General features: G+C 45.5%; 1 protein-coding gene across 2 annotated transcripts in view; it reads left to right on the plus strand.

Moving 5' to 3' along the window:
- Positions 1 to 14,361, plus strand: part of ltk (leukocyte receptor tyrosine kinase) — a 129,443-nt gene that overhangs the window by 58,609 nt on the left and 56,473 nt on the right. The window lies entirely within an intron of this gene.

The following is a 14,361-nucleotide window of genomic DNA, read 5'->3' on the forward strand; positions in this document are numbered from 1 at the left end:
TACATGATTAGAAGCAAATTAAAAACTGCAGCCTGGGAAAACCCTTCATATGGTCAACATGTCGACAGTTTGTACTAGATAGTTTTGAAAACTACAACTTGCACATTACAGCTCTACTCATGGAAAAACAACATGACGATAAAGGCCAAATTTCTTGTCATTAATGGCTTTTTACTAGGTCATTTAAACATTTTTCAAACTTTGTCCACTGTTATTTGCATAGAGCACAGAATGTGTGAGTGCTCTTCTCTGTGGTGATGATGATGTATCAGATATAGCAACCAACAAAATTCAAGTGGAAAAATAAAACGGATATATTTTAGGAGGAAAATTAAAAATTAAAAACGTACAATAACCTGATTGCGTAATTGTGCACACCCCGTAACTAATACTTTGTTAAATCACGTTTTGCGTGTAATGCAACAACTTTTGGGTAAGGGTATACTAACTTAGCACATCTTAATTTGATTTGATTTTTGAGGGATGTCCTGTTCTTGGTAATGTCCCCGTCGTGTCCCATTTTCTCCACTTGTTGATGATGGCCTTCACATGTTCCAGGGTACAGCTAATGTTTGGAAATTTTTGTACCCTTCTCCTGATTAATAACTTTGACAATGAGACCCAATACTTGCTTTGTAAGCTGTTTGTGGACCATGGGGTCAGCAGTCATGAAACCAAGAAGAAAATCCTAAAGAAACAGCTGATCTACATTGGGGGTTAATCAGAATCATTGAATTGATGACAGGTTTATGATGATTGCTTTTGAACATGAGTTTGAATGTGATTGGTTAATTCTGAGCATGGGAATTTCCCAAAAAAAGGCACAAATTAGCTAACCATAATAAACTGCACTGTCAGAAATAGGGGTACGGTAGGAGTCCATTTCTGTCCCCCAAGGTACAGTCTACACTAATGTACCCCCGAGGGCTCATTATTGGACTTCAAGCTGTGTACCTTTTTAGTGTCAAAAAGTTACATATATGTTCCCAATCAGTATATGAATGGTACAAATAAGTACCTTAGAGGGTACTGGCCCAGTGACAAGCCATTGTACCCCTAAAGGTACAATAATGTACTTTGTTTTCTGAGAGTGTGCCGTGGAAGTAAAACTGAAACTGTAGACTGTACAATCTTAAGTTCTCTAATTTAACTGCTACCCCAAAAGTTCTAGTTCACCCTAAAAACACAACAACTTTGTAATTTATTGTAATTTATTTCATAGTCAGCAATGCGTGAGTAATCCTTATAAGATACAGTGGTGCTTGAAAGTTTGTGAACCCTTTAGAATTTTCTATATTTCTGCATAAATATGACTGCAGCAGTCCATGTAGGTGGGTGGAGCACAGAAGGACGGCAGGACAGAACTGTTTTAACAAAACTCTCTTTAATTTGCACTTTTCAGTTGCAAACACACACTCAGACACACGCACACACATCAGTCATCTGGTTGTGGAGAGAGTCCCTCTGCTCTCACTCTCTCTCCTTAAGAAGGGTGCGGTCACTGGGAAGACACACAAACATCAATTAACAACAGGTGTAGTGATTCTGCCACTTAACTTCCCCGACTCCGCCCTCCTGTCACAGACCGATGCTAGACCACGCCCCCGCTGCCACATACCCCCACCGCCCAACTCAGGCCGGGCAGCTGTCCGGCCCGCAGCCGACTCCCCCCCCCCCCCCCCCCTTGACGGGAGAGGAAGTCCGCCACGACCATCTGCGCCCCCGGCCTTTGGATCACCTTGAAGTTAAAGGGTTGGAGTGCCAGATACCAACGGGTGATCCGCGCGTTGGCATCCTTCATGCGGTGGAGCCACTGGAGGGGCGTGTGGTCCGAACAGAGGGTGAAAGGGCGTCCCAGCAGGTAGTACCGGAGGGCGAGGACCGCCCACTTGATCGCCAGGCACTCCTTCTCGATGGTACTGTAGCGCCCCTCACGCACCAACAGCTTGCGACTAATGTACAAGATGGGGCGATCCTCCCCCTCCACCTTCTGGGACAAAACGGCCCCCAGCCTTCTGTCCGACGCATCCGTCTGCAACATAAAGGGGAGAGAAAAGTCAGGGGAGTGTAAAAGTGGCCCCCCACACAGTGCAGCCTTAACCTTAGAAAAAGCCCGCTGGCATAGCTCCGTCCACTGGACCGGATCTGGTGCCCCCTTTTTAGTCAGATCAGTCAGCGGGCTGGTGACGTCCGAATAATTAGGTATAAACCTACGATAATAGCCAGCCAGCCCCAGGAACTGTCTCACCCCCTTTTTGGTCTTGGGCCTTGGGCAGGCCGCAATCGCTGCAGTCTTGTTAATTTGGGGATGCACCTGCCCGTTGCCCAAGTGGAAGCCCAGATACCGTACTTCCACCCGCCCAATCACACACTTCTTCGGGTTGGCCGTGAGCCCCGCCCGCCTCAGCGACCTAAGGGCGGCCCTCAGGTGTTGTAGGTGCCGCGGCCAGTCATTACTATAAATAATGATATCATCTAAGTACGCGGCCGCATAGGTGGCGTGGGGGCGGAGGACCCTGTCCATCAGCCGCTGAAACGTAGCAGGCGCCCCAAACAGCCCAAAAGGAAGTGTGACGAATTGGTGTAAGCCGAACGGTGTGGAAAAGGCCGTTTTTTTCACGGGATAATGGAGTCAAGGGGATCTGCCAATAACCCTTTGTTAAATCCAGTGTCGAGTAAAATCGAGCTGTGCCTAGCCGATCGAGCAACTCATCAATACGAGGCATTGGGTACGCATCGAATTTAGACACCGCGTTGACTTTTCTATAGTCCACACAGAACCGGACCGACCCGTCGGCCTTGGGTACTAAGACCACCGGGCTGCTCCAGTCACTGTGGGACTCCTTGACGATGCCCATTTCGAGCATGGCCTCGAGTTCTTCCCGAACCACCTTTTTCTTGTGTTCGGGTAACCTGTAAGGGCGGCTACGCACTACCACCCCCGGGGGCGTCTCAATGTGGTGCTCTATGAGGTTAGTGCGGCCGGGCAGGGGTGAGATCACGTCCGAAAACTCGGTCTGCAACTGGGCAACCTCCGCGAGTTGGGTCGGGGAGAGGTGGTTTTCACAGGGGACCGGAGAGGGACGTGATGCTAATGTTCCTTTTTGAACCTCCGGCCCCAGCTCCGCCTTCTCCGGAACCACCGACACCAACGCCACGGGGACCTCCTCGTTCCAGAGTTTGAGTAGGTTGAGGTGGTAAATCTGTAGTGCCCCACCCCTGTCCGTTCACTTCACCTCATAGTCGACGTCCCCGACTCACCGTGTGACCTCAAAGGGTCCTTGCCACTTGGCGACTAATTTAGAGCTCGATGTGGGCAACAGTACGAGTACTCTCTCTCCCGGTGCAAACTCTCTAAGGCGTGTACCCTTGTCGTACAGGCGGGTTTGCCGTTCTTGGGCCTGCCGCAAATTCTCCTGGGTTAGCTGTGTGAGTGTGTGGAGTTTTGCACGCAGGTCAATAACGTATTGAATTTCATTTTTGCTTGGTGAAGGTCCCTCCTCCCAATTTTCTCGCAGCACGTCTAAAATGCTGTGTGGCTTACGCCCATATAATAATTCAAACGGGGAGAACCCTGTGGAGGCTTGGGGGACCTCTCACACTGCAAAGAGCAAGGGTTCGAGCCATTTATCCCAGTTACGCGCGTCCTCACTTACAAATTTCTTAATTATGTTTTTAAGGGTGCGATTAAACCGTTCCACTAAGCCGTCCGTTTGTGGGTGATACACGCTGGTGCGGATCGGCTTAATACCTAATAACCCATACAGTTCATTCAGTGTTCGTGACATAAACGAGGTGCCTTGATCAGTCAGAATCTCTTTCGGGATTCCAACTCGGGAGATGACGCGGAAGAGCGCCTCCGCAATACTGCGTGCTGAGATATTGCGAAGAGGCACTGCTTCCGGGTATCGCGTTGCATAGTCCACCAGAACTAATATAAAGCGGTACCCTCGTGTTGACCGATCTAATGCCCGACGAGATCCATACCAATTCTTTCGAACGGGGTCTCGATTAATGGTAGAGGGCACAAAGGCGCTTTTGGAATGGCCGCTGGATTTACTAACTGGCATTCGCGGCATGCCGTACACCACCTACGGACATCGCCGCGAATCCCCGGCCAATAGAATCGGGCCATTATTCGGGCTAGTGTTTTATCCTGCCCTAAGTGTCCAGCCATGGGATTAAAGTGAGCCGCCTGGAATACCGATTCCCGGCGGCTCTTCGGAATTAAAAGCTGCGTGACTCGCTCTTCAGTTTGAGTGTCCTGCATCACTCGGTATAATCTATCCTTCATAATCGCGAAGGAGGGGAAGGACGGGGTGGCGTTCAGCTGGAGCGTTTGACCATCAATTACTCTCACTTGGTCAAAAGCATGCTGCAGAGTCTCGTCTCGCGATTGCTCTAATGCGAAATCCGCGAGGGATTCCCCAATAGAGAGAGGAGGAGCCGGCAGCTCCTCACTCTGGCGCGGAGATGACGTAGACGGCTCTGTGACAGCTGCTCCCGCCAAAGCAACACCGGGACCTCTCCCTGTTAAATGGCAGGACCCACTCTTGACTAAGTGTGTCATTAAACCCCGAAATCCCAGCCAATCAGTCCCCAAAATTAAAGAGTGGGTAAGGCAAGGATTAACCGCCGCCTTCACTATAAATTTTTCCCCTCTGAAAATAATGTGGACCGACACTAAAGGGTAGTTGTGAACATCCCCGTGCACACACAACACCTTCACCAATTGTGCTCCCCCCAATGCCTCGTCTTGCACCAGGTTTTGGTGGATTGAGGTCTGATTACATCCAGAATCCACCAACGCCTGATATGTATCCCCTTGGATACTCACCGGTATGCAATACGCTCTGGCCCGATCGAGGGCGGCTCCTGGCACATTGGGGATCCGAACCACCGCGCCCACCTCCATTATCGAGCACTGCTGTTGGAGGTGGCCCGGTTCCCCGCAGCGCCAGCAAACCGGCCCGGGCTTCCTCTCTGCACTAGTGATCTGGGGCTCACTCACCTGAGGGGGGGGAGAGACAGACACAGAAGGGAGACACGGAAGGGCACCGCGGGTGCGGTGGGCCGGCTGAGGTGGCGCCGGCCCCCGTCTCCACGGTGGGGGAATGGGGAGAGAGAGAGAGAGGAGAGAAGAGAAGAGGTCATCTGCTGTCCTGCCGTCGGGACAGCTGCCAGATGATCCTCCGCCAGCTCGATTGCCTGATCCAGCGACGCCGGGCGGTGGCACTGGACCCACTCTGCGGTTCCCGCTGGTAGACGCGCGACGAACTGTTCCAGTACCACCTGGTCGATGAGTCCCTCTGCGTCGCAGCTGTCGGCCCTCAACCACTGCCAGCAGGTGTCCCGGAGTTGCTGGCCAAACGCGAACGGCCGGCCGACTTCCTCCAAGCGCAGAGCGCGGAAACGCTGATGTTGTTGCTCCGGGGTGCGTCCCACCTGCTGGAGGACGGCCCGGCGAAGGTCCGCGTAGGCCAGCCGGCGGTCGGCGGGGAGCTGTAGCATGGCCAGCTGTGCCTCTCCCGTTAGCAGGGGGAGGAGGCGCGCCGCGCGCTGTTCCACCGGCCACCCCGAGGTCTCTGCTACCTGCTCAAAGAGCGTGAAGAATGCCTCGGGGTCGTCCTGCGGGCCCATCTTCGTGAGGGTGAGGGGGGAAGGGCCCGTGGCGGTGGAGATGGTGGACCCCGCCGACGCGAGGAGGTGCCGGAACGCCCGACGATCTTCCTGTTGCGCCAGCACCAGGGCATCGAACCGTTGTTCTTGCTCCTTTCGGAGGGTGAGCAGCGCCTGGTGCTGGCTCTGTTGGGCCGTGGCGAGGGCGTGGATCAGGTCGGCGAAGGTGGAGGACTCCATGGGGCTGTTGTCTTCTGTGCTCGAGTCCCGGGTTTCGGCACCACTGTAGCAGTCCATGTAGGTGGGTGGAGCACAGAAGGACGGCAGGACAGAACTGTTTTAACAAAACTCTCTTTTATTTGCACTTTTCAGTTGCAAACACACACTCAGACACACGCACACACATCAGCCATCTGGTTGTGGAGAGAGTCCCTCTGCTCTCACTCTCTCTCCTTAAGAAGGGCGCTGTCACTGGGAAGACACACAAACATCAATTAACAACAGGTGTAGTGATTCTGCCACTTAACTTCCCCGACTCCGCCCTCCTGTCACAGACCGATGCTAGACCACGCCCCCGCTGCCACAATGACCTAAAACATCATCAGATTTTCACACAAGTCCTAAAAGTAGATAAAGAGAACCCAGTTAAACAAATGAGACAAAAATATTATACTTGCTCATTTATTTATTGAAGAAAATGATCCAATATGACATATCTGTGAGTGGCAAAAGTATGTGAACCTCTAGGATTAGCAGTTAATTTGAAGGTGAAATTAGAGTCAGGTGTTTTTAATCAATGGGATGTGAATCAGGTGTGAGTGGGCACCCTGTTTTAAAGAACAGGGATCTATCAAAGTCTGATCTTCACAACATGTTTGTGGAAGTGTACCATGTGACGAACAAAGAAGATTTCTGAGGACCTCAGCAAAATGTTGTTGATGCTCATCAGGCTGGAAAAGGTTATAAAACCATCTGTAAAGAGTTTGGACTCCACCAATCCACAGTCAGACAGATTGTGTACAAATGGAGGAAATTCAAGACCATTGTTACCCTCCCCAGGAGTGGTCGACCAACAAAGATCACTCCAAGAGCAAGGCGTGTAATAGTCGGCGAGGTCACAAAGGACCCAAGGGTAACTTCTAAGCAACTGAAGGCCTCTCTCACATTGGCTAATGTTAATGTTCATGAGACCACCATCAGGAGAACACTGAACAACAATGGTGTGCATGGCAGGGTTGCAAGGAGAAAGCCACTGCTGTCCAAAAAGAACATTGCTGCTCATCTGCAGTTTGCTAAAGATCACGTGGACAAGCCAGAAGGCTCTTGAAAAAATGTTTTGTGGACAGATGAGACCAAAATAGAACTTTTTGGTTTAAATGAGAAGCGTTATGTTTGGAGAAAGGAAAACACTGCATTCCAGCATAAGAATCTTATCCCATCTGTGAAGCATGGTGGTGGTAGTATCATGGTTTGGGCCTGTTTTGCTGCATGTGGGCCAGGACGGCTTGCCATCACTGATGAAACAATGAATTCTGAATTATACTAGCGAATTCTAAAGGAAAATGTCAGGACATCTGTCCGTGAACTGAATCTCAAGAGAAGGTGGGTTATGCAGCAAGACAACGACCCTAAGCACACAAGTCATTCTACCAAAGAATGGTTAAAGAAGAATAAAGTTAATGTTTTGGAATGGCCAAGTCAAAGTCCTGACCTTAATCCAATCGAAATGTTGTGGAAGGATCTGAAGCGAGCAGTTCATGTGAGGAAACCCAGCAATATCCCAGAGTTGAAGCTGTTCTGTACAGAGGAACGGGCTAAAATTCCTCCAAGCCGGTGTGCAGGACTGATCAACAGTTACCAGAAACGTTTAGTTGCAGTTATTGCTGCACAAGGGGGTCACACCAGATACTGAAAGCAAATGTTCACATACTTTTGCCACTCACAGATATGTAATGTTGGCTCGTTTTTCTCAATAAATAAAGGACCAAGTATAATATTTTTGTCTCACTTGTTTAACTGGGTTCTCTTTATCTACTTTTAGGACTTGTGTGAAAATCTGATGATATTTTAGGTCATATTTATGCATAAATATAGAAAATTCTAAAGGGTTCACAAACTTTCAAGCACCACTGTATGTAAGAACACTCTGGACCTTTTTGCATTTCAATGAGAAAGCACACTTAAAGGGTATGGAGTGGTGTCATGGGACACTGAGAATGGGCTTGTTGAGTTACTAGCACGGTGTGTGCCACATACATTAGCTATATTAAAGCTTAGGCTATAATATATTGGTGAATTATGCATCCTGAAAATGCTTTGCTTGCATGGTCAAAGTACCCTGTTATAAGCATTTATGCATAAGAAGCAAAAACCGTGTCTGGATTAAAAAAAAGTTGTGTGTCTCATATAAATTAGCGAGTTAAAGACGTAGTTATCTAAACGTATTTGTGTTGAATTTAGCTTTTTATTGCAAGTGTGAATTTTGAACCTGTTCTCTCTTACTAATGGCTTTGCGCCACTGCTCATTGCGATTAGCCAAAAGCATAGCAAGCACTTAGTCAAGACAGTTTATAATTTAGATACGCGCTAAATATAGCACTCACACAGAAGGAAATAAATATATCTAGCAAAGAATTAAATGTCTGAGGTGCAGAAGAATTGTAGAACTCTCCGGAGTTAGATGTGATAAAATTCCATCATTGTTGTGTGACCCTAGTGTGGGTTTTTTTCAGGGCTTTGAACCGGTTCAAGGAACGAAAACGAAAACCGGGAACTTTTTCTATTTCACATGGAACAGAAACGAAACCAGAAACTTTATTATTTTTTATGTTCCGGAACAGAAACGCTTATTAAAAATAATGGTAACCGGTTAATACCGGTTTTTATTTCGTTCCTCAAAGTTTCCATAGCCTACAAATAAAAAAGTCATTCTTCTCCTGCGCAAGTTTCTATGACCCGCTGGGGTTCACTTCCTGTGTGACGTTCGCTGACTGAATGGAGAGAGCGGGAAGGTGGACTGCTATCACGTCTCCATGTGATAATAAGTGAATTACTGAGCGTCTAAGCAAAGAAGAGCCTGAACGATGCAACCTCCCTATTGGCTGTTTGTAAAAATGTATCAGTTGTTGCCCTTCCCACGGGAATCATCGCGGGCTCAAGAGACGAGACCTGACGAGTTAGTTCGTTGGTAGCAGAACAAAATGTCTGGACACAAATTGGGTTTTCAGAAAAGGAAAGAAAATAAACGGAGGGTCGAAAATACAAAAAAGGAGGCAGAAAATGCAAAACGAGTTTTAAGGTAGGACAAATGGTTACTTTTCTGAGGCAGCCCGCCGTGGCTGCCTGCAGGCTTATTTATTATAGCCCATTTAGTTAAAATAGTTGATATAAAATGTTTATAGTTATAGTTATGTGATGGTTGTCCTGATTTAGACTGGTGTTTTGTTTTGTTTTTTTTGGGGGGGGGGGTTGCGCGATGTTGCACCCGGGTCCAGATTAGGGCAGAACCGGCCCTGGCTACATTTCAGGTGTAGTTTGTTTTATGTATGTATGTACTTGCATAGATGTGTACTTGGTCTTCCAATATGGCGCCTAACAAAATCTTGCGGCGCGGTGACGTCATGCGGTAGCCCTCTATAGGGCCTGACTAGCCTTTGGTAACACACTAAACGAATTCTCTTTCATTTTTGGCACTTTTTCTGTTTGTGTAGATGGGAAGACATACTGAGAATCCAAATCGCCAACATTTGAAATAATAATTGTTTTGAATTATTTCTTGTCTTATTTAATGAAGGTTGTAATAGAATTAGCCTACATTTGGCTTAAGCCGGATGAGACAGAGACATAATTTTATAGCCATTTGTTAAACAGCTGACAGGGAACGTAATTAACCGTTCCGAGAACGAAATTTTTTTGTTCTAACCGGTTCGGGAACGTCTATTTAATGGTGGAACCCAAAACCGGAAACGTTAAAATTCCGTTTCTGTTCGGAACGAACCAATAGGAAAAAAATTCTGGTTCAAAGCCCTGGTTTTTTTTAATGAATTTATTTATTTAATTTATTTATTTTGTCACTGGCAATTTCCATCCACTATATAATTTTTCCCTGTCTTACAACAGCTACCAAACTGGAAGGGCTAAGGCTAAGCTGTGAAGCCACAGAATGTTTTCAGTGACTGTTTATGCAACATCATACGGCAGCTGAATGCATTTGGAGGAGATCATTAACATCCCTCTTCCATATGCATGAGCTTGCAGGTTGGCTAGTGCTGCCAAGTTGACGTGAAAGAGACACACCTGTTCTTCTTAGAGAGCAAGGCCAGTTTCACTCTCTTGACCTCCTGGCCATGGATAACATTAGTTTCCAACTGTTAGTACAGGTTACTACTCTTGTGTTTGTGTGTGCTTTGCTTGTAGTTAGAAAATGTCTGTAGCCTTTGTGATGTTAAGCTTTTGTTCCAAATTTGGGCATTGTCATATTCAAATGCGGTTGTATCATGACATCACTTTTAGCAGGAATTTTAGCTCTTTAATTGTCCTAGGATATATAGGGTATTTTATTAGGGTGTCATGCTTATGATGTACAACTATGAATTGTCCCTGATTTCCCCATTTCCTGTGCCCTTGATGTGAATGCCATGGCACTTGGTTGGTTTAGGTTATTGGCTGAGGAAAAGTGGTGCCCAGTGAAAGAGGGACTTCAAACTTGTCTGAACTGCCTGGTGCATATTAAGCCTACAGCTCATTTCATGGATCTATATTTAAATATATCACCATGTCCATTGGTATATCCTTGCACTCAGATGGCGTTTGTCTCTCAGCACCAACTCTGGAGTGGCAGGAAACTTAACAGACTGGCATCTAGCCTGTCATGTATATATCATGTTAGTTTTCTAATAACTGCTGCAGGCTTCTGGATTTTTGTGCTTTATGTTCTAGGAAATAATGGATGGGAACATTGCCATCAAATCTGTCCCTAATTCTGATAGTGCTATAAGTTTCCCTGACTATGGTCTCTCATGGAGTGAAGGGGAATTGACTGCCTGGAATCCTTGGTGTCACTCCATCTATCTAACCCTTCCTTGTTATGTCATCCAAGTTGAAACCTTTGCTTAAACTCATGTTTAAACTACCTGCCTATCAGCCATGGGCCTGCATGATTAAACTGTCATCTGTGTCATCACACCTTTGACTTAAGATGTGACTTGAGTTTAAGGCAGCCTTAAACTTAAGAGGCAGGGGTCATGAAGTTGGAGGATTAGATTTTTACAAGGTTTATCTGGAATAGGACAAATGGAGAACAGCATTCAAAAATACTTTGGGTCACAGTGAATATTTAGTGATGTGATATGGTCTTGTCAATGCTTCTTTGGTATTTTTTCAAGGAAGTGCCCAGAGATGTGCAAAATTGTTCATTGTTGGGTTAAAGTTAATCATGATGGCAATCTGATTTACTTTCCCTCTGAAGAGGAACATATCTCATTATGATCAAAATATACTCACATTCTTCATTGGAAAAACCTGTAACTGGAGGAATGCAAGTTCCATAATCCACATATCTTTCACATGATGCACTGTCTGCAAATAGGGTATGCAAACAGATGAGTGGAATTAACTAATTACCCTGAATTTGTCCTGTTAACGCCTGGACAGTTTTACTCCATATCCATAGACGGATTTAGTTTAATTGTTTAGGTGTGTTTTAGTCAGTCTCCACAGTGGTCTTCCATGTACATCTGTTGCTCGTTTCCTTTCAACCTGTTTAACTTCCTTAATTGTACATAGATCGGTACCACTTTCCAGCATCTACAATGCTCCAATAACAGTGTGCACGATACATGTATTATTAAGGAGTGTAGTATTGATTTGGGCAAAAATGTGTTTATCTGATTGCCCATTCCAAGAAGCATCCACCTTTGCTAGGCAGAATTAGTAATAAGCATTAAATCAATATACAACCCCGATTCCAAAAAAGTTGGGACAAAGTACAAATTGTAAATAAAAACGGAATGCAATAATTTAAAAATCTCAAAAACTGACATTGTATTCACAATAGAACATAGACAACATATCAAATGTCGAAAGTGAGACATTTTTAAATTTCATGCCAAATATTGGCTCATTTGAAATTTCATGACAGCAACACATCTCAAAAAATTGGGACAGGGGCAATAAGAGGCTGGAAAAGTTAAAGGTACAAAAAAGGAACAGCTGGAGGACCAAACTGCAACTCATTAGGTCAATTGGCAATAGGTCATTAACATGACTGGGTATAAAAAGAGCATCTTGGAGTGGCAGCAGCTCTCAGAAGTAAAGATGGGAAGAGGATCACCAATCCCCCTAATTCTGCGCCGACAAATAGTGGAGCAATATCAGAAAGGAGTTCGACAGTGTAAAATTGCAAAGAGTTTGAACATATCGTCATCTACAGTGCATAATATCATCAAAAGGTTCAGAGAATCTGGAAGAATCTCTGTGCGTAAGGGTCAAGGCCGGAAAACCATAGTGGGTGCCCGTGATCTTCGGGCCCTTAGACGGCACTGCATCACATACAGGCATGCTTCTGTATTGGAAATCACAAAATGGGCTCAGGAATATGTCCAGAGGACATGATCTGTGAACACAATTCACCGTGCCATCCGCCGTTGCCAGCTAAAACTCTATAGTTCAAAGAAGAAGCCATATCTAAACATGATCCAGAAGCGCAGACGTCTTCTCTGGGCCAAGGCTCATTTAAAATGGACTGTGGCAAAGTGGAAAACTGTTCTGTGGTCAGACAAATCAAAATTTGAAGTTCTTTATGGAAATCAGGGACGCCGTGTCATTCGGACTAAAGAGGAGAAGGACGACCCAAGTTGTTATCAGCGTTCAGTTCAGAAGCCTGCATCTCTGATGGTGTGGGGTTGCATTAGTGCGTGTGGCATGGGCAGCTTACACATCTGGAAAGACACCATCAATGCTGAAAGGTATATCCAGGTTCTAGAGCAACATATGCTCCCACCAAACGACGTCTCTTTCAGGGAAGACCTTGCATTTTCCAACATGACAATGCCAAACCACATACTGCATCAATTACAGCATCATGGCTGCGTAGAAGAAGGGTCCAGGTACTGAACTGGCCAGCCTGCAATCCAGATCTTTCACCCATAGAAAACATTTGGCGCATCATAAAACGGAAGATACGACAAAAAAGACCTAAGACAGTTGAGCAACTAGAATCCTACATTAGACAAGAATGGGTTAATATTCCTATCCCTAAACTTGAGCAACTTGTCTCCTCAGTCCCCAGACATTTACAGACTGTTGTAAAGAGAAAAGGGGATGTCTCACAGTGGTAAACATGGCCTTGTCCCAACTTTTTTGAGATGTATTGTTGTCATGAAATTTAAAATCACCTAATTTTTCTCTTTAAATGATACATTTTCTCAGTTTAAACATTTGATATGTCATCTATGTTCTATTCTGAATGAAATATGGAATTTTGAAACTTCCACATCATTGCATTCTGTTTTTATTTACAATTTGTACTTTGTCCCAACATTTTTGGAATCGGGGTTGTACCTATGAGATGTCTGGGTCATTGGAAACTTGAGTAATTTTAATGGTGATTTCATTTTCTGAATTCTGATGATTGAATAAGTTTCAGGGATTTAGGCAGAGATGATTTTTAAAAAATGAAACAGCAGCAGCAGAGCCTCATGCAACGCTTAGACCATATGGTGTTCCGTGACTCAAAAATTCTCAGAAAAATGGATACCAGCAATAAAGTTTTCTTCTTAATAGCTTTGGGACTGGAGGTTGATGAAAGTAAAAAAAAAAAGAGAGAGAGAAAAGCTTTTCTTGACATTTCATTTCTATTTTCTGCTTCTCTGATACCCCCTTTCCACTAACACAAACCATGTAGTAGTTCTGGGCCACCAGTAGATTCATGTCATTGCATTACTGTATACGTCTCCATTTTCCCAGCCTTGCTAGCCCACCCCGCTAGCACCACTAGTCAGCCCTGCTAGTGCCTCTAGTGCCAAGCACACCAATAACAACAGTGATGGACTATTTTGTCGATTTTGCTTTTTCTTCTTTGGATTAGTCAGACTTGATGGTGCACTAGCGTTTTTTAAATGCGGTAGTCACATGTTTTTGCTGGTCTCGTTGGTCACCATAATCCCGCCCCTAGCCCCTGATGTAAGCAGTTCTTGGTTCTTGACCAAAGATTTGGTGCCACTCTGGAAACTGTTTTCTTGGCTGAGAGCCAGTTCTTTGGTTGTTGAAACATGAAGAACTGGTTTGAGATTAGGCACCAGCTCCGAATCAGCCCTGGTACTGTCTTGGTGGAAAAACGGTATGAGAGAGCTCAGCTCCCAAGAATCAATGGTGAGATATAAGAATATTCTGTAGTTCCCCCAAGTTCATCCCTGCTAAGCTTGAAATTGTAACTGCACCATATTTGCCTCCTGTCTTTTAGTGTTGTAGGCCAGTAGGTGAGTGTAAGTTACAACAGACTTTACCTGCCTAATTTCAGGTCCACAGAAAGATTGAGGGGATAGCGTGTACAATATACTTTTGATAAATGTCAGGTTAATGATCACAGCTAATTACTTTTTACATCTTTCAAAGTCTTTTAGCAGTGTGCAGTCTGCCTTTGCTTTTGCATACATTTCAACAGCAGAGGTTGCCATATCGACCGACTGAGAATAAAGATGGCTTTTTGCAGTTAACCTGCTTAATGAAGTAGCAATGCTAGAC

This window comes from Neoarius graeffei, chromosome 11, assembly GCF_027579695.1.
Source record: "Neoarius graeffei isolate fNeoGra1 chromosome 11, fNeoGra1.pri, whole genome shotgun sequence".
In the NCBI taxonomy this organism is placed as follows: Eukaryota; Metazoa; Chordata; class Actinopteri; order Siluriformes; family Ariidae; genus Neoarius; species Neoarius graeffei.